Here is a 27,488-nt window from a genome sequence, read left to right on the forward strand (position 1 = left end):
TGTTTTCCCATGTGATTTTACATGAAACTTTTGTCTTTAAGATTGGTAGAATTAACAAAAATGTCCAGCATCGCTATTTCTGCACAGTACACTTTTTCGTTTGAAAGTTCGTAACAAAGTGAATCAATCCCATTGAATTGTAACACTTTTTAATCAGCTTTATTTGCAAAAAAATTACTTCCTTCCTCTCCCATTGGTACGCTATTTTATCGACAATTTTGAACAAGAACAATTCTCAACGAAATTCTTTTCTACTATATCTGCAGAGCACTTAGAAAATTGTCAACGCTACTGCAAAAGTACAAATGGCATTGCTTTTGTACCGCATCGCAATCGCGGTACAAAAGTACATATTCACTTTCTAATCGACTTAATAGTATCTAATTATCACGCGTGCGTGTAGATCATGGATCTTCGTGAACCTAATTGGACTGGTCGTGTCATCCACTATCTAATATGGCTCTGTCTCACACATAGAAACGTGTTTCGTAAATCACCAAAGTAAAATCACGAAAATTATACAGAGAAAGAAATTTAAATCGATCGCTAAATATTTCATCTATACGGGTGACTTTTTTCCACCGTTGCACGGTACAAACACCGTTATTGAACGATCCTGTAGCCTGAACAACGTTCGCCCGGTTCTGCACTCGGTTCGTACACGCGTTCCTGCGTGCAAGTTCGCGTCTACGCTCGCGAGGAAGATGCACGATAACTATCCACAGCCGGTCCGTTCGTCGTTCATCAATCGACCGCCGCCGCCCGGATGGCATTCCAATTACAGGCGATCACGATTCCGCTTCGTCGTCATCCTAGTTTCGCGGGAATCGTACGGCAGCGTGTAAAGCGAATGATCGATTTTTTTTCCTTTCTTTTTTATTTTCTTTTTTTTTTCGTCTTTTCAGAAACGTCCGTTGCTATCATACGAACAAACGAGCAAAACGAGGGTTTTCGTTATGTGGAGCAGGAGGAATCGACGTGTGATTTTATTGGCCCCTCTCCGCTGTTCGCGTGACACGTCTTGCAGCCTGACTTGGTGCGCTCGATTTGCGCTCTTTTTTCGCGAGGAGGAGAGAAGATGCGGATGTTTTATTCGGTAATTTAATTACCGTGATTTTTTTCACGGCAAACCGGCTCCCGTGGGCAGCATGCAAAAAAGAATGTTAATTATAGTTGACGATTCCTTGCGGGGACGAATCGCGATCGCTAGAAAACGCGAGAGGACTCGAGAGAAGGCACGAGAATCTGCAAACACGCGCGTTTACGATTCACGTCTCGTCCTGTTTCGTTGTTCGTGGTATTTTATGGAGTTTGGTTTGCTTGATTGATTAGCTCGGATGTTTATTAGGGAGATATAAATTGATTGTAGTTTGGATCTAGATTAAGTTGCTTCATAAATTTGTCCGGTTTCTACTTTGTATCGAACGTAAGTCGTAAAATTAGAGTACATATTTATGTAATTTATTATTGCAGGTTAACGTCGTAATGACATTCAGAGATTACAGTTTGCTTAATAAACTTGTTATTAACACGAGAATTATTTTATACAATATAAAAAAAAAATGCTGTTTTCATGAGAAAGTAATAGTATTACTTTTATCTCATGGAAAAAAGTTTAACGTTAATTTCGATTGAAAATAAAAGCACATTCAGTGTATCAACGTAGATTATATAGTTTAACGCAGTAACATAAATTTAATTTACGAAGTTTAATGCGGTAAGAGTTTGAAAATCCTCGTAATTGACGCATTCGACGCCTGTTCTACGTTATTTCGCGACTTGGATTTTATTTTTGAACGATGATACGCAGTTTTCATTCAACCACAGTGGTCAGAGGGTCTGTCTAAACTTCATTTTATGACTGACCTCGCTAAACAAAAATGCAGCCTGTGTACTTCCCGTAAACATTTACGCGAGTCTCGTAATAAAATGGTTGAATTTAGTACAATGCCTAAAACGTTGTTATGAAAGAAAATATACGTAAAGATGAATGTGAATTGGAAAGATTCGTTGAATTAAAAAACTATCGTATATACTCCATATAGATTAATGCCGTGAAAACTTACAGAAACTTTGATTTTTTCAGCAGATAGGAAAATTGATAAATAAGCTGAGAGCTTTGTATAACAATTTAGAGATCGAAAAATAGAATTTCGCTATTCATTGTAAAACATTTGTATTTTCAAAAAGGTAATAAATTAATGAAACAGATAAGTTGAGAATCTTGCAGTTAATTTGAAATGAACGAGATCGAAGGTGAAACTCGTTTAAAAGAATTTAATGACAATAAATTATTACCGTTGATTTACCACTATAATTGATCACTATAACTTCATAATATACTGCGTATATGCGTAATATACATTAATAACATAATTATGACATCACGAATATCACATTAATGCACGTTTCTAATCATGATTCCATGAAATAAGTTTCTAAATGAAATTAGAAAACTCAGAATGTCAATCCTATAATTTAAATCTTGATTCAATCGCAAGGTCGAAGGTGTGAGTGGATATTAAATATTAATACGGAAAATTGTTTTGAAATGCACGAGCGTCACGCACGGCGCGCGACTTTTCGCGCGAAACCGATCTCGAAGATAGATCGTTGTTGGCGCCGGTTTTTGCGCTACGTTTCCTGGTGCGGTATACTCGTGGCTGTCGATCGTATACGTTCGAGCGATTAAACGATAGCAGCGATTAGGAGGCCGTGCGCATGCCTTCGCAACGGCTACCTACTATGAAATTATTAGCGCTGGCGCCAGTTATCTCGCCTCTCTCTTTCCACCTATTCGCCCGACTATCTATCTTTCTTAGTCTCCGTTTTTCTTCTTTCCTTTCTCTCTCGAGCGCGTCGAGGAAACGCCATCTGCGTCGCCCCCTCGTTTCACCCACGTTTCTTTTCGCCTCTGGGAAACTACGGAATTTCAGTAATTCCTGGAATTTTCCACTCTATGTCGCGCACAGACGAATATCTTTCTGCTGACATTTCAAACAGATTTTAATTATTATTTTATAAAATTAGTCAGTGCAGTCGGTGCAATATATTTTCGAGGAACATTTAAGCAGAGTCTACTCGTCATCTTCTCAAATGGAATGGCATGTTAATTTTGTTATTGTTTCGTATTGAAAATTTCTCTTTTGAATTATGCATTAAATTCTATTTAAAGTTTCGTGGCGATAAGTAATGCAAAAATATTCTTATGGCTAATTGTCTGCGTCAAGAATTATTTTATATTCGATAGTTAGATACGTAACATTTGGGATCATTTGTTTGGGATAGAAAGGTGCATATAAATGTATCGACATGTATGTATTGTTAAAATAACACACAGAGTAAGTGATAAAAAGTATGCGAAAGTTACTGTATGAAATTAATTTGATTTAAAATCCCTCAAAATCTTCAATGAACCGATAGCGAGTAAAATTTAGTACGAAACCAACGCCTTTTACAGTGATACTAATATCTTGAACAGAATGTTTCATATATAAGAGTATCACACTCTGATTTGTTAAGAAGAAGGCGCGACGACTAATCGAAATAATGAAGTTCCTTAATAAAAACCTCAATCTCTTTTTAATTTTTAATTACCTACGCGTCTCTAATGTACAAAAATATAATGGTCATCAGGCTTTCAATACCTCGAAGCTGACAGCGTTATTGATTCCCTTTCTGTTTCAAGCTCTAACTTCATATTAAATTAGACGTCGTCGATGAAAGAAATTGGCGGGCATCGTGTAAAAAGCAACGAAAATCTCGTTTATCTTCGCTACGTTCATTAACTCTTCGTCGCAAAAACCCGTGATTGATCAATATTTTTTTTTAGTCATAGTATTCATCTAACTTCCCTCCAATTATTTTTCAGGTCGTCGTTCGTAATTATACCAACTTTCTATTTCTATCTTTCAATTACGTCGCACTTAATACATTGAATCTATGAGTCAAGATTAAAATGCCTTTTAATTATTTTTTAATACAAAAAGACATCAATGTTTCGATTTAATTCGTTTTCAATACGAGAGGCTTTAATTGCCCAAAGTTTTCAGCACTCGATAAAAACCGAAAAGCATAAAGTTAAACTCTCTCGAGGGAGAGAAATTACGGTCAATTACAGTTTTTTATTTCGACGAGGAATAAAAAAACTAATTATTATTAGCATAAATTAAAAAATTCATGATAATTAAGAAACGACAAATCTAAGTACAGGTTTGAGGAAAAACCTTCGCGTTACACAACACTGCGTCTAATTACTACAAATTTCGCTAGCAATAAATCATCTTAACAAGGTCTGAATACGGACTTCCTCTTTAACGAACGAATAATCAAGCGAATAACACAAAAACTTCTCCATGAGAACATCTTCAATATATCTTTTGCCAATGATGGCAATCTAAACCGGTGGCCACGACACATGTTCAACTTCCTAATTGCTTTGCTCGGCTAATCCTCGACACGATTCTTCCCTGCAGAAAAATCGAACGCGTCATACGTTCTCGAACCACTCTAAAGCAGAATTCTGATTAAAATTCTCTCAACCTTCGGTGAAAGTAATTACAAGAAGCACAAACGGACGCAATTAACGAAATCGCGGCACTTATAACTATCGATCGATTAATCGACATTGGTTTCTTTTCTTGGCTAGCCGGTGGCCATGGGAATCGTTTATTACCGACGCTGACGAATTCGTAACCGAAATCGAACAAGATCGTTCGTGGAGTCGAACGTAGGAGCGCTTCATGAACAAAGGATCGGCTAAATTGTCTCGTTTATTTTCCTTTATCTTCGTTTTGTCTTTTAACCAATCCCATTTTTTTTTCTTATTCGGACAACTTTCTCTAGTAATCGAACAATCGCCAAGCTTGTCTTTCGTTGACTCCCACCGGTGAGTCGAGAAGCTACGAAAGGAAACAAATGAAACGATGAAAGTGAATTCGCAGCTGGTGATACGTTTATGCGAGCCGTATAACGAAATCAGAGTCATGGTTTGACGTAATCGAGGTGAGATTCGAGAAATGAATCGGTTTCTTGTTCTTGCCAGATTTCTGATTTTTCTGGTCCTCCTGTCTTTTCGTGGAAATTGCGTGAAGAACGGGTAGTTTGATACCATTGGTGGAATATTCATACAGAGTTCTCGCGTTTCTTTTGCTATACTAATACTCTTTGTATTGTCAACTAATCGGACTGATTTTACATGAATTTTAGAATATGGCTATTTCATGTGGTTTCCCTATTGCTTTTCCCACATAGATGACATAAAGAAAGTTCGGCATAAATTCTTTAGGCTAGCAGCCAGACATGGTGGTCAATCTATGCCGCTATTCTCTCCTAATTATGATGAAATTCCCAATAACTTAAATTCACAGACACTGAGCAAAAGGAGAGTAATGTTTGACGTCTTATTCCTAAGTAAGATAATCAAGAGTATCATTCCCTGTTTTATATTTGCCAGTTCTCTCTTTATGTTCCTTCACGATGCGTTAGAAATAATAATTTGTTCTATTCTAATCAACACCGCACGACTTATGGTTATTTTAATTGTTTCAATCGTGCGCTAAATCATACAAACTCCTTTCACGAGAAGATAGATCTATTTGGGCAAACCTTAGTCTCTTGAAAACACTCGCTGGAACGTATACTTTAAGTTGTTTTCATTTTCATATTTTTAACCGATATATGTGTGTGTGTGTGTGTCTATATATATATATATATATATTAATTATAATATACATTAAATTCATTAAATACATTAAATACAAAAGGTTTATTATTATTTTCTGTTTAAATGATTAAATAAATAAATAGATAAATATTTAAGAAGAAGAGGAAAACACATTGATCCATTAAAATCCAAGTATAAAATTATTCTATATATATTTAATATATAAGTATTAAAATTATTAATTATTATTTTACAAAAAATCTACTAAAATCTTCGGATGCTTATCAACGATAGCATGTTCTCAAACACCAAAGAACAGAACCTAAATAAAGATTTACGATACGAAAGATTAACGAACATTCTCCTTTCGATATTTTATATATTTTCGCACGGTATACGCGTTCTGCGCATTTCTGCATTTTTAAGCTTCCCATACATAGATGCATAAAAATCTGCAGTCTAATCATCAACATCGTGTCCCATAACACGGTCTGGCGCCACGAACGAGTAGAAGGCCTGCAAACGTTCGCGATCTCCGCCACTGATCCTTGGCTCCATCGTCGCCCCTGGCTCCAGCGTTTTAATTAACAATTACCCGTAACCTGTAATTACCGCGGACACGCGTATCCGTTTGGCGCGCCCGCGCTCAAGCGTCACACGCGCATACCGAACGCGAAACGAATTAAACGGTTCGCTGCACGAAAGGAATCGTTTCGCCTTCGTATCGTTGCACGCTCGTACGGCATCGGGTCCGAAAACTTTCCTTCCTGCTCGTCACAAATCGAAACGCTGCTCGTCCCCCGTTCGACATCATCGATCACTTCCGATTGATTAACCATTCCTTCTAACCGGAGACGCGATCGAATCTTGCCTCTCAATATCTCAATGTGCCCGATACAAAATGTCGTGTTAACGCATCGCTGCATAAGAAGAGACGATCCCCGAAACGACCGATTATATCGTCCTGCCACGGTTTTTCTCAATGTTCCTGTTTCCTTTAGGTAGTATTTTTGCCGTGTTGGAAGAGCACCTTATAGTATCTCGGTGCGACGACGACGTAACAGGAGCATGCAATTTCTCTCGGGACTCTCATTGGGAGAGGCTTCTTGGAAACGACGCTCTTGTGTGAGACGATCCTTCGAATCGGCCAGTGAAAGTTTTTAATTGATCAGGGATCGACGAGACGAATATTCGATGGTCGTTCTTATTTTTCTCCTTTGCTTTGGCAAGTAAGGTGTGGAATAAGGAAAAACTCCTTTTGATTGATGTTGTTCTCGTAAATTATTAATTAATAATTCGTTCAAAATGACGTACATTCGTTGGTTCAGCGATTGGTGAATCGATCTCTTCGCTCTTCTTTTTTCCTTGTAGAAATGTGTATTTGCGCGTAGAATGCACGTGCTATTGAAAAAATATGCAAAGCGTAGCGCTTTCTATAATATTTCGTAGCTATATTCTCAAAAATACGCATACAAGATTTGCATAAGAATCCGCGGTCTATCGATAGGTTATTAGTTATTGCGTAAGGAGAGCCAGAAAACACAAACATTATTGCTAAACAGCGACGCCATGCAAAAAGAGCGACAACATGGATAACTTTCAACTGTCCTATTTCATGGTCGCGTAGAATATTGATCTAGACTACTTGCGTGGCGTGGAACGGCGGCAAAATGACGTGAAAAAGTGGGCGGACTGGCGTCAATTGCGCAAGAACGGATTTGTTATACAGGCGGTCGCCTTTGACGGCGCACATTAATGCAACGCTGCGCTTATAATTACTTCTCTCTTCCCCTGCGTCCTCGGGAGATATCGAAGCTTTCGAAACACTATACGCACGAGGAGAAGAAGGATCGCGGTTCAAAACTCGCGGTTTGAAACTCGCGGCGACTTAAGTGAGACGTTCGACTCGTCGCTACGTGTAATTATTATTCGCTTAATGGCATCTAATTTAATAACAGCGCCGAGATCGAGTCTTTACGTTTGTTTTATATTTTCTTGTACATCTCGCGATACCCGTTTATTTTGAGATTTATGCCGTGATTTCATACCAGCCTCGCTTTAAGTAAATGTCAAGACTAAGTTAGTCGAGTTACAGGCTAATTGCGAATGATAAATGTTGTAGCCAAGCGTGTTTGATTTCTGCTAATTATTAAGATACGAATGCTTTAGAAAGTATACTAGAATGTACAGGGTGTTCCATAGGTTTTTCTATAAACTTCACGATATATTCTACGAGCGAGATAAAACGAAAATATCGTATAAATTAGAGGTCTCTATCTCGTATGTGTATCTAATCCTGCTACGGATTTCGAATTTTTATTCCAATCTCGTTCTTATTTTACCACGAAGAAATGCTTTCGACATTTTACAAAAATCCCAACGAAATCACTTTAAATGTTTTAAAGAAAATCCCACGTCCAAACGATTCTTCTATACTTTCTCCAAACTAAAAAGTTTTTCTAACGATGAAAGCACGATTGAATGGAAAATACTTGGGAGAACGTAGCAGGATGAAATACATGTCTGCGGTATATAATTTGTAGCTTGATATGTACAATTTTTAGTAGATGCGCGTGCACTTGGCTGCCTAATCGCTATTAAAATCGTTAAAATCTTATTAAAATCCCTCAATCCTAAGTTATTACTTGTAAATTTATGATAGTTTTGTCACATCGTATTTACCATATTATTCGAGTAAATGTCCTTACGTAGTCAATTATCTCTATATTAAAATGTACAGGAATTAAAATATATGAATATGTTAATAGACACGTGCCTGTAACCGAGTACACGTGAATCGGAGACCCTAATATCCATGCACGAGGATACCGAAACGCTCAATTACCCGTATATTAAGAACACGTATTAACTTAACAGGACAACTGCAGGACATGATGGATATCCATATCATAACACCATATCGTAAATCTTAAATCTGTTTCGACTACAAAATACATTCCAACGAGGTGCGCTAACGAAATTCAATGAACGAACCCTTCACCATCCAGAGACTTTCATTGGTCGCTCGTTGAGTAACGCTTTCAATCACTGGATTCACTTTTCCTTAGGATCACGGAGCCGTAATCCGTTAATTTACATTACCGAACGCGGCGAATCTCGTTTCACGGCTGCAACACAACTCGCCAGGTAATTGTTAATTGCGCAACGCGTCGTCTATCATCGACTAATGATACATCCAGTGGCACGGCGTTATTACATTTCGGATGGGCTAATCGCTAATAAGAATTTATGGGCCTCGTGCACGAGCAAGTTAGAATGTGAAAGTCTGTAGAGACAAGGGTGCGCCAGAGCGGACGTACGTACATCACGCGGATAAGTCGTATTGCGTTAAGGGAAGTTGCTACGAGGGGATGGTATCTCTTTGTTCGTGACGCGCTAGAGGATTCTGAGGAAATACGACTGTTTTATTGGATAGCAACGTTGTACGATATAAATATCGCAATCACGCAAAATGAAATAGTATCATTAAAGGAATTTTGCAAATCACGAACTGCAAGCTATCAGTATCAGTAAGCTTTCTCAGTTATGACAGTTGTGAGTTTGCGGCAAGTAAATGTTGGAAGTTGCAAATCTAGAATTGCGGCGATCAACACGACAGATCAGTTTAACAAATAGCTTTAGATACAGTTCAATTTAGATCAGCTTACAACGAAAAATATCATTTTTCCATTTTGTGTGAACAAAATTTCAACTGCTGACAAGTTCAAATAACAAATGAAGCTCTACTGCACCCCGAGAGTCGTTTAAATACATCAATAAATATTCCATCTTTTCACATTGTATTGAAAAAATTTGTATGACACAAGGGCAATTAAATTCATCTCACTCCACTTTCCTCAACTACAAGAGTGTTTCAAGCTCGGTGTACCTGTTCGTGGCGCGAGCGTGAGCGAAGCAATTATTAATGAATCCGCCTGGTCTGCGACGCGACACGCTTCGTCTGACCTTTTTCTCGCAGGCTGAACACCGAACAAGCTGACGGACGCTCTCGAAATTAATATATTCAGAGGCTGTCGGTTCGCCTGTCCCAAGGTACAGGGAATCGCAGAATTTCGGCACAGTGTTAGGAGATAAGCTTTCTCGAGGAGGATGTCGTTGCTTGTTGTTTTGTATCTTTTTTTTATCTTGTTCATGCTTGTTCCGTTTCTCGTATCTTTTTTACTCTCGAATGGCAGGATGATAGGAGCTAATGGATTAAGATGCATGCTCGTCGCGATATAATGGGACGCATCGTCCTTTTTGCCGCTACTCTCTTGATTTATGCGTCTTATCTATCGGAAGTTCGGCTCGTTTTGTTGCGATTTTATTAGTGCCACTGCTCGATACTTTTTAAGCGGCTGTTCGATCGACCGAAGATCGTGAAACGTTTTACCTTTTGCTTCTACCCGTCTTTAAATTATGTATTCATCGTTCTTAATTGAGTTTTTAATTCGTCGAATCTTTGATTTTATCTGCTAGATCGGCGGCGAGTTTAGCCGTCTTTGTTCCTTGGAAGATAAAGAGATTAATTGTTTTAAACGACGTCGCCATTAACTAATCTTTAACATAATATTCATTATTGCTTGTTTTATCCTACTCTAGCTATCTGATAATGAGTTTATTCTGCCATTGTTGAATTCATTCTTGTTACTGAGATATTCTTCTAGCGTCTGTATAACTTGATATTTCTAGTACTTTCACAAAAAGGAAAGAAACGCTTAAGCCATTGAAGAGACTGTTGATTCGTCATCTTGTGCACGCTGCTTTCATGGTTAATTTTTATTGATTCAATGAAAGAGGTTCTTTATTTCAATCGTTTCGTTTTTCTGCTTCTCTTACGAACAACAACCACTAGATTTTTAATAAGATTTATTATTTTGTTAATCATCGTCGATATCCTCTTGAAATGCTAAAGATTATGCCATGAGACCGAAAACACGTGGAAAACACAAGGGGTTTACGTTATCCAAACGGTATCAGAAAATAATTGTTGCAGGTTATCCCTAATTGAGCTGGATACCGATAGAAAGAACTCTTTTTATAGCCGGTTTTTCGTCGATAAACTAAAAGGAAGGATGAGCGTCGTAACCAGGCCCTCGACTCCTAATTTCAGAACGCTAAGGCGCTCCTCAATTAACGTCACGGCGCTAACTTTCACCGCGAGGCAATGCCGCTTCGGTTACGCCCCATTATCTCGTTGCTCGTGTTGCACGCGTGCCTCGCTGCCTTCTCTCATGTTGCGCGTGCGTGAGCGCGTGAAAAGGCGCCCTAAGGCGCCACCGAACAGCTTCTGATACGCTGCATTCTCGAAACGCGAAAAAATACGCCAAGTGTTTATAAAAAAGTACGATCAAGATATCTTTCAGCAGTTACTATAATTTTCACTATGATTCATTTTCTTGACTAAATCACTTGGACTTTTTGCTGCGATTTTTCATGATGTTTCACAAAACAGTTCTCGCGTCTCCTTTAGTCGCAATCTAAATTAAACACGTTCGAATAATAACAAAATCGAACAATTGATACAGTGGAACTTCGGTTATGTCGAAGGTAATTTGCTCGGAAAGGCTGTTCGGAAATCGATTTGCTCGACAACTAAACACATTTTCCCATAAGAATTATAAATCGGTCCAAAATAGTGGATTAAAATTGCTTATTTATACTTTTGTAACAGTATTTGGCACGTCAAATTGGATACCAAAACAGTAAAAATGTATAAAATTTTATAGAAAAGGAATATGTGAATAGAATAGACGACTTTGGTAAGGGGAGTTTCCTTGCATAAAGACATACGTATCATATTTAATAATAATTTATTTAAAAAAAGGGAAACAAAGTACCGAACGACACGGAAAATTGAGAAAAGGCACTGCCAATTCCAGTAAAAGTCTGCACTGAACAGAGACTGCAACGTAACTAACACTCATCCTCTGCAACACGCGGAGCACGTGATTGCCTGTTCAGAAATTGAGACTCTGTTCAGACTGTTTTAGAAAACATGTTCGGGAATCGATTTGTTCAATATGAGAGTCGTTCGATAATCGAGCTCCTACCCTACTTCGTTAACACTAGAACCTGATAAAATGAAGTATTTTAGATTTTTTTCTTTTACAATCACTGGAAACATACAGATATTTTGTCCCAAATGAATATTGATTTTATTTTATATAGAGTTACACAGTTACGTAGATTTATTTATTTTAGTGAATATCATTTGTGTTGCAATACTTGTCTAAGACCATAAAGAAAACGAGTTTTATCTATAAAGAAAAAGGTCAATAACTCTATTGAGGTTCATTCGTATATCTGTGTTAATCAGATGCTTCAAGTCTCTGTCTTTGTGACCATCGAGTGCTCCCAAATACTTTGAACCCTTTCTCGTAAATCACTTACAACTTGTTAGTACATCTTTATTTAACTTCCTTATTATTGCAATACGTTCTATTGACGACGAGAATTATACTAGCTGGAATTTCAAAAATGAATCAACAGCGTGGCCTGCAACGTTTAAACATAGAAGCGATCAGTGTTTCTAATTATTTGAACTTTCCTCCTCCGCTATTTTTGCCAGTTTCCCTATTTCACTGTTGAAATACTTAAACTCACGCCCGAACTCCAATGGTCTCTTTTCCAACGTTATATAATATACAACAACATATCGCACTCTAACGAGGAAAGTAACGCGACTCAAAAATCGCGGTTTTCGAATTTTTCGCTATGAAAATATAGCAGAGACACTGCTCGACCAATTATGAAAATCGTGTACATTTATCTTCATAATTTGGCTAGCAGAGAGCAGTTACGTCGCTCTTTCTGATTTATGTGACACTGTGCTGTACCCTACAAATGCGTCTTATTATTAGTTGTGCCTCGACTAGAAGGTTGTTTTTCCAGAGTTAAGAATCAAAGATGAAAAAGAAGAACGCTCGAAACCTGTTCTACGTGCATTATTCTTCTCGTTCATAAATTTGCTTTAATTATGGTTCGAGGACACAACATTTTCGCTGCTTCCGGAAAACATACCTTTTCCAGTTGTATAACTTATCCTCGCAAGGGTGTGATATCTTATCGAACGATGTATCAATTTTACTAACGAACGTAGTTCGCGTAACGAAAGAATCGACAGAACTTTTTCACTCGCCTAATAAATACAAAAGTGTCATTGATACGTATCTTCGATCGAAAGGCGAACGCGTCGAGTTTCATCGTGGACGTATCGAGAGTACGCAGATTGCATGCGGATGTCCGGTCACGTTCTAAGTTCATCCTTCAGGTAATCCGAAACTTGATACATAATTAGCCATCTTGTCCGGCTAATCTTTCGACTGTAACCGAAGCGTCGCGCGCTTTCACCGTTTCCGCCTTTCCTGGCTATCGTTGCACCGCGTTCGTTGCACCTGTGCGAAAACGACCGGTCGTCAATCGAAACGATCCTCGCAAGAAGTCGAACGGCCTTGTTGCCGCCTAATGAGCTCGCGCCGTCATCGATCCCGACGTTGACTTTTCAATGACCGATCGAACTACATACGTTGTATCGCTAACGGAACGTCGATCAATAAGAAGAAAAATAATATCAAAGAGGGTGTGTGTTTATTGAAGTGCCGCGATTATCATGCTACGTTCTATGGTGTGTTGCATGGTGTCTATAAGAGTTAATCAACGCATAACGATCATTTTTAATGTCCTCTTAATTGGACTAAATAATTCTCTAATTTGATTTTATACCGATTAATGTACAATTAATTTACTGTAGAGTAATTTACATTTAGAGTGTTGATTAGATTAAAAATGAAGTATTTGATTGTTCGTAACGAAATGAAAACGAAATTTGAGTTTAAATAAATTTTAAACGGGACATATTTTTGTGCAAGCAACAGGAATTTACGTTATATGTTAGAGGAAGAATGATAGCAACGAAGAAAATGATTATTTACTATGAACCTTTATTTGCAATGGCTACTCTAATAAGTTCTTTTAATCCTGTGCCATTATATAATATTTTCGTTAATTATTATATTGCAGTATATGAATTACTCTATAGAACCAGATCAAAAGTTGAAATATACTCAGTCACAAGAAAGTGCATCGTCATCCTCTTCCATAAGCATGATTGCCATTCATAGAAATTCTTTTCCTTTACGCTATATAAAATGTCAATTCTGTTTCGCTCAAAGGAAATGTCTGCTTTACGACTTTATCAAGGTAATAAAATCATTTTCTTTATTCGATATTTACATGTAAAAAAGCAAGCTTTATTTTTTGATGAAATTTTTATGTCCTATTAATTTTTTCGGATCAATAAAATTGTATCATAAAATACATTGAAATATCTTCTCATGTTTCTCAAAAAGATTTTGTAGAAGATCGTCTGACAGAAAGAAATTCTTGTCTCCAAGGAATCCGACGTGAATTCCTTTCACTTGGTATGATAAAAATATCGTTCTCCGTGATCTCAGGAATACTCCAAACTCTCTCGCGGTATCTACTTCTCAATAAGCTAAGTGAAATGATAAGAAATTTCGAATTGCTCCATCATTTTTCCTGATGTGCATCCATTGCAGTCCAAGAGATTTGATACACACCGTTCCTCAGTAATTAGAACAAAGATAAACTAACGATTGATTTTTCCTTGAAGCATTTTACTTGGAAAAGATTTGAGAAGATATACTTATTTAAATAAATTAAATCCACTTGTGTGATTCAATTCTTAATGACAATAAATATTCCAAAAATTAGTGCAATACATTGACCAATCCAGCCACAGAAAGTAAAAGGAGATTCTCTTGTGTTATGGCACTGATAGTATGTCCTAACCAAAATCAGGACCTTTCCATTTAAAAAATAACGTCTACAATTTTCAACCCCATCGAATCTTCAAAATGACAACTATCGTTCGACAAAATTTTTAATTCAAATTCGAGATCGGTATTTGTCCAACCAAAGGAACGTAATTCTCTTGCAAAGGGATTGAAAGAGTATCATCCGATTATCCAGTTTTACTTAGAAACAGAAACAAATCTCTTGCAAAGCAATTACAAAGTTTCATCCGATTATCCAATTCCACTTAAAAATAATCTTTGTCAATCACAAAAGAAACATAAGAAGCTTGCAACGCTAACAAATCTCCAAGATTAAAAGTTTTCTTCACCCTCCCATCAAATTCCATGTAAAATCATTATTCTCCTGCCAAGAAAGATAAAAAAGAATAAGAAGAGAAACAGAATAAGATGAATCCAAGGGACGATACCTTAATCGCGTGTTCCAACGCCATCCTAGTCGACGACCCGACCGAATTAGGCGAACAATTAGCAGGAGGGGGTAACAGCTAGCAGGGAATCGATGCTCGACGATGTTCCACAACCGAGCTGCCTGCTGGGATTGCATTAATCTCCTTCCAGGAGCGGTACATTCAATTGATACTATCTGGCGAATCGTGGTAATAAACAACGAGCATGTTCGCGCAATAGACGACCGAAGGAGAAACGCTTCCATGGAGCTGTTCCACCTTCTCGTCCTTCTCGTCCTACATCTTCTTCGCCTTCTGTACCACGTTGCCCCGAGAGAGCCACTTCTTTTTTTTCACGATTCTATAGGATAGAACCTGGAGTCGTGCCCTTTCGAGATAACAACGAGTTCTGTTTCCATTTTAATGTCGGATGAAGGTAGTTGCAGCTTCATTCGATGTAGAAGCGAATAAGATTTCGTTTGTATCAATAAATAAATTTGTTGTTCGGATCGTTTAAGAATAGAAGATAGTGATTTTTGTTTGGTTTTCTACTGGATAGAAATTCCAGTGTGTTTTTTCTTAGACAGGAGAAAGTTCTTTTTTCAAGTTTGATTAAAAGTTAGCGGAGTTTTGAACGTGGAAGCGCAAAGAGCGTTGTTTGGATTGTCCGAGGAAACGGCGGAGATAATGACTTTTCTGCGATTTTCTATTCAATGAAAATTCAAATTTTCTTATGTAAGAGAGAGTTTCGTTCTTTTGTTAATTTTAGTTAAAGTGGAATAGAGTTTTGAATATGCGAGTGGGAAAGGTGAAAGGTTGATGTTTGATTTATGTAACGAAACAACGAGGATGGTGATCTTTCTATGATTTTCTATTGGACAATAATCAAACTGAATTGGAAAAAATTTGAGAGAACTCAGAGAAAAAATAGTTTAATTGAGAAAAATAATTCTTGCAGACTTGCACAGATTATGAAAGTCACGCGTGTATTTAAATCCGAATGGAAAATTCTATTTCTGAACAATTTGATGATCTACGTGTTTAAAGAGATAATGTTTCTCGGATGATTTATATTCACTGTGATTTGAAAATGATTGCAGGCAATGGATTTAAGATCTAGAGATAGTTAAATAGTTCGTGAGAGACTGGATCTGAGATTATGTTGCTGTGTTGTTGGTGGCGCTCTGTTACTACTGGTAGTTATGGCGTTATCGTTATTGTTATGGCAATCGTAACTGCATTTAATGTTGGTAATGGATGAATTGATCATTACGACTGTTGCAATCGATGTAGTAATACTACTAATTGTAATACTGATTTTATGTTTACTACAAGTAGCAGATGTTACGTTACTTTTAGTCTTCTAAAATTACTAGCATTACTATACATACGTGTATGAAGTAGCAATCCTAAGATGACTACGCATCTCTAATGATACGATTAAAGAATCGAATGACAGCTTTCATTCTCTATAACGATGAATAAAATTGATCGTTGCTGCTGTTATCGGTGGATTAAAAATGTTGAAGATTATCTTTGTAAGATTACAGAATTGTCAATGTTGCGGTTACTTATTATATTAAAAAATGCTGATAGATTTATTTTATTGATAATATATGCTTAATTACTACTTTGAAAATATTTGGTATTTTGTTTAAAGGTATCGGTAATAACAGCATAATAAATCAAAGTGGCAAATGAAACCACCATTCCAGTAATTTCTATTTATACTGTTACTATTACTAAACGCAAGAGTATTCTTCTTACCACCCACAGTACCACCAACTTCACTCCCACAAAATCGCAAACTAAACCTTTGTCACTACGAGCAATTACACAATGTAGCATAAAATAGAATATGTAGATTGTAGATATTTCGTTCTCTATAAAAGGACACTTTGCACTCGTAGGAGGGTGAAAAATCTTGTCTTTACGAACAATATTGTAGGAGGTAGAAAAGCAAGTTCGAGTCACGCGAGTTAGACTTGCAAATGTTCAAAGTCGTAACTTCACTGACCAGCATCGCCTTCTCTTTCTCTTTTACTGAAAAAGGAAAACGATTCAGACGTCAAGAATCATTTCTCTATTCTACATATAAAAGGGCACTTTGCATTCGTAGGAGGGTGAAAAATCTTCGCGAAGGTATTCGCGAACAATCTTGTAGGAGGTAGAAAAGTAAGTTGGAGTTTCGCGACTTAGACTTGGAAATTTTCAAAGTACACAGTACCTTCGTTGATCAACTCCGCCTTCTCTTCAAATTCGTAGTTTCATTCCAGGAAAAAATTCGGACGAAAGTTGAACTTGCAAATCCTCAGATTCGTGTCTTCACCGACCAAAGCCACGTTTCTTCTTTTTAACAATTTCTTCTTTTTCTTCGACGTAACACTTCTGCGTGCTTCCTTGTTGTTGTTAGACTGCGGATTTTTATCGGAACATCGACAGTCTTCAATGTATTCGTATTTTTGAGAATATAATTGAAAGGTAGAGCCTCGGTAGAAAATTGTTTTCCCTGCCAAGTATTGTACAAACGTATGCACATTCTGTGCAATTTGTCGCTTTCAAATTTTCCATAAATGTACAAAAGTCCACAGTCTACTTATTCTACTGTGCGCTATACAAACTATATCAACTTTGATATCGACGAGTGCACGGAATAAAAGAAAATCGTCTTAACTCGATCGAAGGATCTAGCAAACAGTGTCACGAGCCGAATCGACGATGACATTTCTCGAGGACTGGCTGGAGAACGCGTGAGCGACGATGACACGATACACCATGGGGGATACACTTTCCGCGCTGAACTTTTCGACCGAGATCTAATCTCGGGGCCAGAGATAGGGCGTAGGTGGTGAGGAAAGACGAAGAAAGAAAGGGAGACACATAGGCCAGGGTTGTACTAATACGACCGGCTGATCGTATCGCGTTTTGACTATGCGTACCGTGTCTATAAATTATATAGGGGCGAGAACTGGCAGCGTTGCTTTTAATGACAAAGTTCGTGGAACGACCGAGGCGGTGAAGTCGACGTGTCACTCACCGCAGATCCCTCGATAAACCGACTCAGTTTGGTGCACATGTTCGGTAGATCGATTGTTTTTCGAATTCACTTTGGATCCGCCGTTCTTGCAATTCTTTCGTAGTAGCCACCTTTTAAACGAATTTAGAATAAACTGCGTCAGTAAAGTAATTTTACCGGGCCCTGTACAAAGTGTCTGTACAAAGTACGTGAAGTACATACGTAAACTATACGAAGTATACGAACTATAATAATACGAACTATATAAACTACGTAAAGTATAAGTACGGGCACCAAAATATCGTCACAAACGAGCACTTTTCGAGCAAAGTTTGCCAGGATCGCGATAAGATTGTCCGAAGCGTGGCAATTACGGTGCTCGTTTCACAGTGTCGAGTCGCACCAAAGCAGACGAAGGCGTCCCCGTGGAAAATTAATTAGCGCTCTTGAGATAGCGTTTACCATGGTCCGGATCTAGATTGCTATAATTTTCACTGGCGAGCGTTCGTTTCGCCGGGCCTTGACAGATCTTTACACAAATCTAGACCGCTAACTGCGAAACCCGATCTGCATTCAACGCGCGTATTCGCCGTGTCGTTTCTCTTCGCGAATGATGATGGCGACGTTAACGTTCTCGCGTTTCTAATTTTTAACTGCTGCACCATCGGGTGACAGACCGGGGCAACATGAAGGAATCGGTGCGTTCCGTCGATCCTTCGTGCGTACGCTGCAGAATTATGACTTTATTCCTTCACGCGATGCTTGACGCTGCAGAATTTGTTCGCTATGTCAAGGTACATTGCCTGACATAAGTATTCCGGGCGTATAAAAGTTTCCATCCTTTGCGAATGAATAGCAACATATATTATTTCCACATATATCTTTTTCATGAGTTTCACATATTTACTTTTATGCAACACATGCTTGTTTCTTTTTTGCTGTGATTAATTACCCATATACATATAACTTACATGTGTGAAAAAATATAGATATCAGAATTATTCAGTCAACTATCATGACTTTTATGAAACAAAAATAGTAATAAATAAGTTGCATATTCATCGCTGTATACTCTTGTCCTTTAATCAACCACGATAAGTTTTACGCTTATCTTAGCTTAACTTCTTATAGAAGCTGTACATTCGTCATTGCATACACTTTCATCTATGACAGAAAGTTAGAAATAATGGTATTCTATAATCGTGTAAATATTTCTATTAACATATATCGTCAGAAATTCCCAGTCAGATAATCACGACTCCCATAAATTAATACGGAAACTAATAACCTGCACATTAGTCACTGCATACTCCTTTTCTTTTACTTACGATAAAGAGCCATAAATGGTGACATTCGGTAATCTTCTAAATTTCTATAATTTCTACCAACTGCTATTATACGACATATTGATAAAGAAGACTGCAACGTACAGAAACGATGGTAACTTATGCATGGAAAAGCATACACCTGTTATAGACGAAAGATTACGCTGGAAATGGAAAGAAAAAACGGATGTTCACGGCGTTGCACGTGCTCGTCGACGACTTTCTCGCTGAAAGACGAGTGTATCGCGACTAAAATGTAGGTTATGTCGATAAAACGCGCGGAGGGTGCCATCGTGAGAGAGGAATATGCTCCTCTTCTTCCTTTTCTCCTTCTTCTTCCTCTTCTTCTTCTTCTTCTTCTTCTTCTTCCTCCTCCTCCTCTTCCTTTTCTTCGTCTTCTTCTCCTCGCGCAGTCTGGAAACGGCGGTAAGGTCAGCGACGGTGGATGATTTCACCTCGGCCATATTTATTATCCTAATCTTGGTGTGCTTGGTGTGCCTGGCCTACATTCGCCTGCAAATTGCCGCGACGACTTACTGCCTGCTGTTTTTCATATCTGCGATGCAAATCGCGCGCCATTCAAAAGCATCTCTCTCCCTTTCTCTTCACCCTGTTGTTCTTAGGGTATACAGGTACTCTTAATGATCAGGATAATGGGAACGTGAATCTTGGGATGTGAGAATCGTTACGAGCGTGGCGAGCAAGAGTTCTGCTTAATTGAAAAAGGTGATTCCATCATCACAGTGGGTTTTCGTTATCGAATTTTTATTTGAATTGGATATTACTGAATTTTGTTTGAACAGCCAATTCAACAGGTTACGGTGGAATTGAAAAAGACGATTTAATATCAAAGTGAGTTCCCGTTATTGAATCTTTGTTGGAAGAGGTAGAAGAATCCTGAAGAATCGGATAAGTTCGAGTTTGTGCGATTATTCTGACAGTGGATCTAGGAAATTTGCGCGAAAAGATTCTACGATTCTAAAGTACATATATGTAAGAAATAAATTGACACATTAAAAATTTGGAAACTAGGATCTAACAAATTCTAAAGTTGGGAAACTAAAGTTAGGGAAAATGAAAGATTAGAAAACTGAGCAACTGGAAGTGCCAAAGATCTGATAAACTAAACTACAATATTTGGAAACTTGGAAAGTTTAGATACTCGACAACGGGATAATTTAAAGGTCCAAAAAATGAGAGGCTTAAATATCCAAAAATTCAGAAATTCGCCAGCCTTTCGGATTCAAGACTCGTTCGTGCAGCTTCTTCGATCTCTTACCCAAACTCCATTTACTCCAAAACTCTTCTTCGATCTCTTACTTAAATTCCATTTACTCCGAGACTCTCACGTTTCACATAAAATCCCTTTCCGATAAATCACGCGGCAACATGCTTCTCCGCCGCCGTTTACTATCAAGCGCCGTTCAAAAATAAATTATGCAAAGAAGAAAAAGACCGAAGACACGTTCTGAATCAAACGAACGGAACGAATAATGAGAAGGGGATCGCGGTGGTTCAAAGAGGAGGAGAGAGGCGATCGTTCGAAGCTCGGGGATTAAATTTAAACTCGAGCACACGGTTCGATTGTCGAGCGCGTGTTATATCACACGGATTCCATCGAGTAGTGTCCCTAGCGGGGAGAAGCATTAACTTTTAACCCATTTTCATGAATCATCGCGGCTATACGTCTCTGCCGCGGATCCCTGCCAAGAATTTAGCAAACGTCGGTGCACGGTTGTTCAATTTCTGTCTCCAACTTAATTTCTCGTCGGGCCAGCCGAAACTTGCGAAAGGGATTTTATAAACTTGAATAAAATGTCCCTGTTCCGCTCGTGAATCATCCCCAGTGGATTAGATACGTTTGTAAACAAACGTGGGAATGCTTAATCCACAGCTAAGTGAGTCATCTGATAATATATTTATTGCTGCATTGTAAACTTTAGGAGATAAGGTACAGTGGCGAGTAAAAGAAACCTCGTAAAATAAAAAGTACAGAAATACTCCATAAGTTTACAAAATAGACTTATGGTTAATGCAGAGCAAAGAATAAATGTGATATATATATAGGCCACAGAATATATAGCTGTCGTCAATATGGTAAACAATTTTTGGTACAAATGTCACCAAAATTCATAATGTATCAGTTTTATCTTTACTATTTATTACTTATCGTAGTTTAAAAATAATTTCTGTTTCATAGGATAAGAAATCATGTTGAAGAACGAAATATACCAAAATAAATAAATTATTCTATCTAAGATATCACACTTATGAACGACGAGTTAATTCATTTTTGTAAACGTAATGGATTAAGGGAACTACAGAAAGAAGCCGAGACGATCGTCCTGATGGATCATTTGGATCCAACTGGTCCGGTCCATTCGGTTTCTGCAATTAACGGACCGTGTCTAATGGCGTGCTGGTACCGACTGACTAATGACACGATTCTCACCCACGCATGAAGCGGCCTATCTCGATATCTCGAGCGTAATTATGTCCATGCGCGACATTAGCGTACAATGTTCCATTGTCGACTATGCTCATGTTCCGCCGGATTTCTAAGCGATTGCTCGCCACAACGCTTTCCTCGACACCGAATTCTTTCTCTCTAACCGCTATTCCATATTATATCTCACTCGAATCCGACGAATTCAAAAATGAATGATGCACAACGTTTATCCAATAAATATAATTTAGCTGAATTTCATACTTCCTCCTGCAAATTAAGCACGACATGCTTTCATCGTTTTGGTATATTTTAAGAACCGGTTTAATTTTATAAGTGACATCCTTCTGAATTTACTAAACGAACACGATAATACGATACTTACAACGAGCAATGTCTATAGAAATGGATTTCAATTATAGCAACAGCTTGCTAATATCTATATATCTAATTCCAAATATCTAGAATTCATTATTCAATTCGTTTCTTCAATAAATGTCGGTTTTCACATTTCCTTAATTAAAAAAGGAAAAGAGAAAAAGCAATATAAAACAAACAAATAATGCGATAATCCATGTATCTAATTTAATTAAAAAAAGTAGCCACAAGCATCGTCTCTAATCCACGCAACCCGTTTCACGACAGCTGATAACTTCCACGCTGATCTAACTCACGTGGCAAGTCTAATTTCCCAGAGACAGCTCGAATCTGAAAAAGTCCGCCAATGATTTCGCCGGCGAGACACGAGCATCCACCTTGTACGAAGGTCGCCGAGTTATTAAAACCAGTCGCAGTTTTGCGATCGCGCCGGGAAGCCAGGCATCGTTTCGCGTATCAACCCTCGTCGAAGCTTCGAATGGAACACGGCGGATGGAATGGAAGTGGCAAGTTTGCGAGCCGCCGGTTAACCACCGGCTCTGTCGTTCACGCTGCCAACACGTATCCTCGTGGATGACCTTTCCTCGTTCGAGCGACTGCAATACGCGTCGGCACGGTTTTACGGCCGTCCGGTGAAATTAAACTGCCACCCTCAAAGCTGCCCGATGTCGACTAGCCTTCATCCATGGACGATGAATGGAGGAACCGTCCTTTAGCTGGACGCGATGAAACTTGCACCTTTTGCACCTTTTCCAGTCGTTTGTTCGTGTGGATGGCGAGAGGAATGTTTCATCGCGGATCGTGCTTTACGAGGGACGCGAATATTGGATTGCCAAGGTCTTCATTTCTTCCTTTTTGTGGTTTCGGAAGATTATTATATGCTTGCTGCTTGAATAGTGGAAAGTCATCGTAATGCGGAAAGCTACGGATGGTCTTTATCCGTATTTGTATAAAGTTGGAAAAGAGGCTGATGTTCGGATCGCTGAAATTTCTATTTCTTCTTTTTGGGGTTTCGTAATCGTAATTACGATTGCGTGATAAAATAACGTAAAAAATAAATCGTGTGAAGATCATTGCAATTTGTAAAATGGGCGTTCGTTTGCGTTGCATGAACGAAGAAGAACCGCTCTTTATGTAATTTCCACCTTTTCCAGTCGTTTGTTCGTTAGACGCGATGAGAAGAATGTTTATTTCGAGTTAGGGTTTGAACAACGTGTACTTGGATCAATGAAATTTGTATTTTTAGTTCTTCAAAGACTGTTTTAATTCGCAAAATGTGTTATGTCGAATCATAATTTATATGTTACGTGAGATTTAAGAGAGTTGTGTGTACTAGATTTAAGTGGATAAAAGAATAGAGAATCCTGTGAAAGGTGAAATGAAGTTTTGTATAACGTTATATATTTTATCTTTGAATATCTAAAATCAATTTCAGAATATCCGCTATAAATAAAGATGAATAAATACCAGATTAAGAATAAGTTAAAGTTTGTCGATTTGTATATTTAACAATGTTACGTTACATTAACACGTGACACGATGAATATAGCAATCTAAATAGCACACGTGTAGTGGACGCGTTAAAATAATCGAAGTACAGTTCTAGAACACAACGAAGAAGTCCATATATCGTATGGACCGTGAGTTACGAACTGGTACAAGCAAGACGTAACGAGTTGCTTGCTTAGAAAAATTATTCCGCTCCAGGCGTATGGTAATAACAACGACGAGTAAACTGCAGAATAGAGATATCAGTGAAAGCAGATCGGTGGGCAATACGTTTCGATTCGATAATTATTGTTCTTTCGACGTCGAAATATTAAAGTTGCATGGTACTGATTGTTACTGTAAATAATTTAAACAATAGACTATTGCAAGATTAACGATACAAATCTTTAGCTACATAGATCTAACTAAATTTTCTGATCTAAAATAATTTTCTTCCTCTGTCAGTAATTGTAATCCAAATTTTTTATAAACGCAAATAACAATACAATTCCGATCACAGATTACAAATTACACTGACATACCCTGTACATTATTATCTGGTAATATTTGGAACGTTTCAAAGTAGAATTGTTTTAAAGTAGAATTTTCTGTATGCGTCAGACATCGTGTGTCTAAACGGCGCAGTAGAATTTCCTATAAGCGTCAGACCTTATTCAGGCAGATAATATACGTCTCGTTGTTTTCAGTAGAACACAGTGCTCATACACAGACGTTTCCTATCAATGCGATATAAATACTTGTGTTAGATTGCGTTGAAAAATCATACTTCTGAACGATTTTCAACTGCCACAGTCACATCGGCATATGCATCTAACGCTTAGGAAATTCCAATTTTACGTAGAATTCGATGTACATGAATCTGTACTCTATATTTACAGTGGTTATTTTAATAAAATTACACCGAGTAAAAATTACGCGCGTTCGAAAATTCAACATCCTATCATCATACGATTTTATGAACACTGTCTTCGCAACAAAGACAGTTGTAAAAACATCGAACGACCCGTTTCCCGGATCAAGCTGGTCGACTAGAAAAATGATTTCGCTCGAAGCGTCCAATAATAGCAATGTGCAAACTGGCAGGCAGAGAGATATCAGTGAAAGCAGATCGGTCCACACCGGCCGAACGATCATTGTTCGAGCATCGATGTATCCCGAGTCATTGTTTTCGCAACGTGTAATCGCGGAAGCGAAAAATCCCCGATCGACTCCGGGATCCATGCTCGACCGACTTTGAATTGGGAAACTTGGTTCGTTCACTAGGGATTATTCGAGAAGCGGATATCCAGCTGTGCGATTCTTTACGTTTCACCCGACCAAAGAAAGCCACGTAATATTACTTTTCGCCGAGAGACTCTGGTATTTCTTCAGCAACAATACGACCAACGAAACTTTACCACGTTACGTCTTTTATACCGATTTCAATTTCTCTGAATGATTGATTCTTTGATCTCGTTCTTGCGACACGATAAAAAGCGTTTATGGACCACTGGATTGAAACTTAATGTAATCTTATTGCAAGAGACTGCGCTATATTGTAAAAATGATAGGTTTGGATCATTGTTTAGCACGAGTAATCGATCGTGAAATTGTAGAGAACACGAATTAAGATCGAGTGCCTTCAAACGAACTCTGCTGCGTATTTTGCGTCATCTTCGACTGAATTATATTTTTCTATTATTACGAAGTTCCTGGAATTTCAGGAACTTTGAAGATTCAACGTTAAAAGTCTTCGTGTTTATCGAAACGAGAATAAGATCGAGACACCACGATTCCAGAACTGTAGCGAAGTTAAACAACTTGATATTCAAATCTAATCCTGACATTCGTGGATAACCTGTGATCGAATAATTCAAGTTGAACGGTACTGATTGAAGAACTATAAAATATCGCGGAGCTAAAGATCGAATATCGAGGACTAACCTCTGCAGCCTATTGTGCGTCTTTTCTCTCCATATTAACTATAGTGATCAACCTCGGATTAGTTAATTAGTGACCAAGCTCAAATTAGTCAATTAGCGACTAATTTAAAATTAGCCAATTAACGACCAACCTCAGATTAGTTAATTAGTGACCAAGCTCAAATTAGTCAGTTAGCGATTGACCTCAAATTAGTCAATTGGTGACCAACCTCACGTTAATCAATTAATGACCAAGCTCAAATTAGCCAATTAATGACCAACCTCAGATTAGTTAATTAGTTATCCACCTCAAATTAGTCAGTTAGTGATCGACCTCAAATTAGTCAATTGGTGATCGACCTCAAATTAGTCAGTTAGTGATCGACCTCAAATTAGTCAATTGGTGATCATATTAACCAGTTAGTAGTCAACCTTAAGTTAGTCCGTCAGTGATCATGAAACCTCGACGACTTAAAGATGTCACAAACGCTATTGAATTCTATGTAAGAATGTCCAAATACGTTTGAACACGGTTTCGATAGATGCATATCTCGAATGTTCGACGCGAAGAATGAAGAAACAATCGATATCATTTAGCGAGGCGTGGAATCACGATGTCTGCCATTCCTCCACGATTTTACAGCTGTCCTTCGCTGTTCATGCTCGTTCGCCGGCACGTTGCTCATCGTGTCGAATCGATTTCACGAGAAGCGTGCACGCGAGTGCAACAATATTGTTCCTGGCACGCAAACTACCTGGATTTCACGCGTTTGTCGGTTTTCTGGTAACGAGAATTCGGTCTATGATTCGTGATATATTAATACTTTTCGTCGTCGTCATTCATCTCGTTGGTCTCGCGTGTAGTATTACTGGTTTCTTGAGGATGGGATGAATTCGAATTCGAAGAACTCGTGTAAACCATTCGGTTTCATCCTATTTTCCATTCTTATTGATCGGATTAATGCTTTTCCATTTCGTTAAATCCTGCGATATACACGTTTCATCAGTTAGAAACTGTGATTTGCTTACAATTAGCTTCAGAAGGTCTAACCAAGAGAATTTAGGTCGTTGAGATTCGCGCAAGATGGGAGCGTTAAAGATGCGCACACGTGGTTTAAAGTTCTCGCAACGAGATTAAGCGTGGCTTTTCGAGCAGCTTCTGTTTGGCATTGACACGTTTGGGCTTCGTGTTTATCAAGATGAAACTGGTTTACTTTGAATAGGATGTATTTATGTCGAATAGAACCATTTCTACGTTGACCATTTATTTATTTATTAAAAATGCTCCTTCTTACGAGCAACTAAAGTTCTCTGATTTCGTAGATTTTTATTACATATATATTTTTTATAGTTTGTACCTTATCTTATTGTAATATTTTATTACACGCGTGACTTGTTCCAAAATTAACAGAATTTTTGTTTATTTTATACAAAATTCCAAGATTCTAGGGAGCCTGGGATTTCTTCTTATTTCTCAAAATAAGAAAATTAAGATGAAACTGGATTAAGTAAATTTGAGTAAGTAAACAGATAAGTTTGAACTATGTCAAACAAGATAAACGACTGTTTACAGTAATTTATGAAAAATTCGTCGAATCTATAAAATCAAGTCGATCTAATGTTTGCGATGATAATTCAATGGGTCGAATCGATGTAATGGATATCTTGTGAAATTAATGAATAATAAATTAGCAGGAATTCTAGTTGGCAAGAGCAAGCTGAATGGCAAACGTAATGCGATTATTACACCGCTATCGTGTTCATTATCATAAAATGGCCATTATCGAGCAACAACGAAAAAAATAGTTTTTAGCAATCGCGAAGCAAACGTACTGCGAGCGTTCCTATTAACATGCAGAACCGTTTAATACATATTTATGAGTAACCACATGAAAAATGGAGTAATATTTTCTTGGACGACTGAAAGTATTAATTTTAATACGATTATCTGGAAAATTTGATCTGGAAAATGTAAAACACCAGCTGCTGCTTTGTTATTAAGTATGATATATCGACTAACTA

General features: G+C 37.9%; 1 long non-coding RNA gene across 3 annotated transcripts in view; it reads right to left on the reverse strand.

Annotated features, from left to right (window-relative positions):
* LOC117230700 overlaps nucleotides 1-27,488 on the reverse strand; it is a 131,423-nt gene that overhangs the window by 7,547 nt on the left and 96,388 nt on the right. The gene's annotated exons all lie outside the window — the stretch shown is intronic.

The sequence above is a fragment of the Bombus vosnesenskii genome, unplaced genomic scaffold (genome assembly GCF_011952255.1).
Source record: "Bombus vosnesenskii isolate JDL3184/JDL3185 unplaced genomic scaffold, Bvos_JDL3184-5_v1.1 scf7180000013267, whole genome shotgun sequence".
In the NCBI taxonomy this organism is placed as follows: domain Eukaryota; kingdom Metazoa; phylum Arthropoda; class Insecta; order Hymenoptera; family Apidae; genus Bombus; species Bombus vosnesenskii.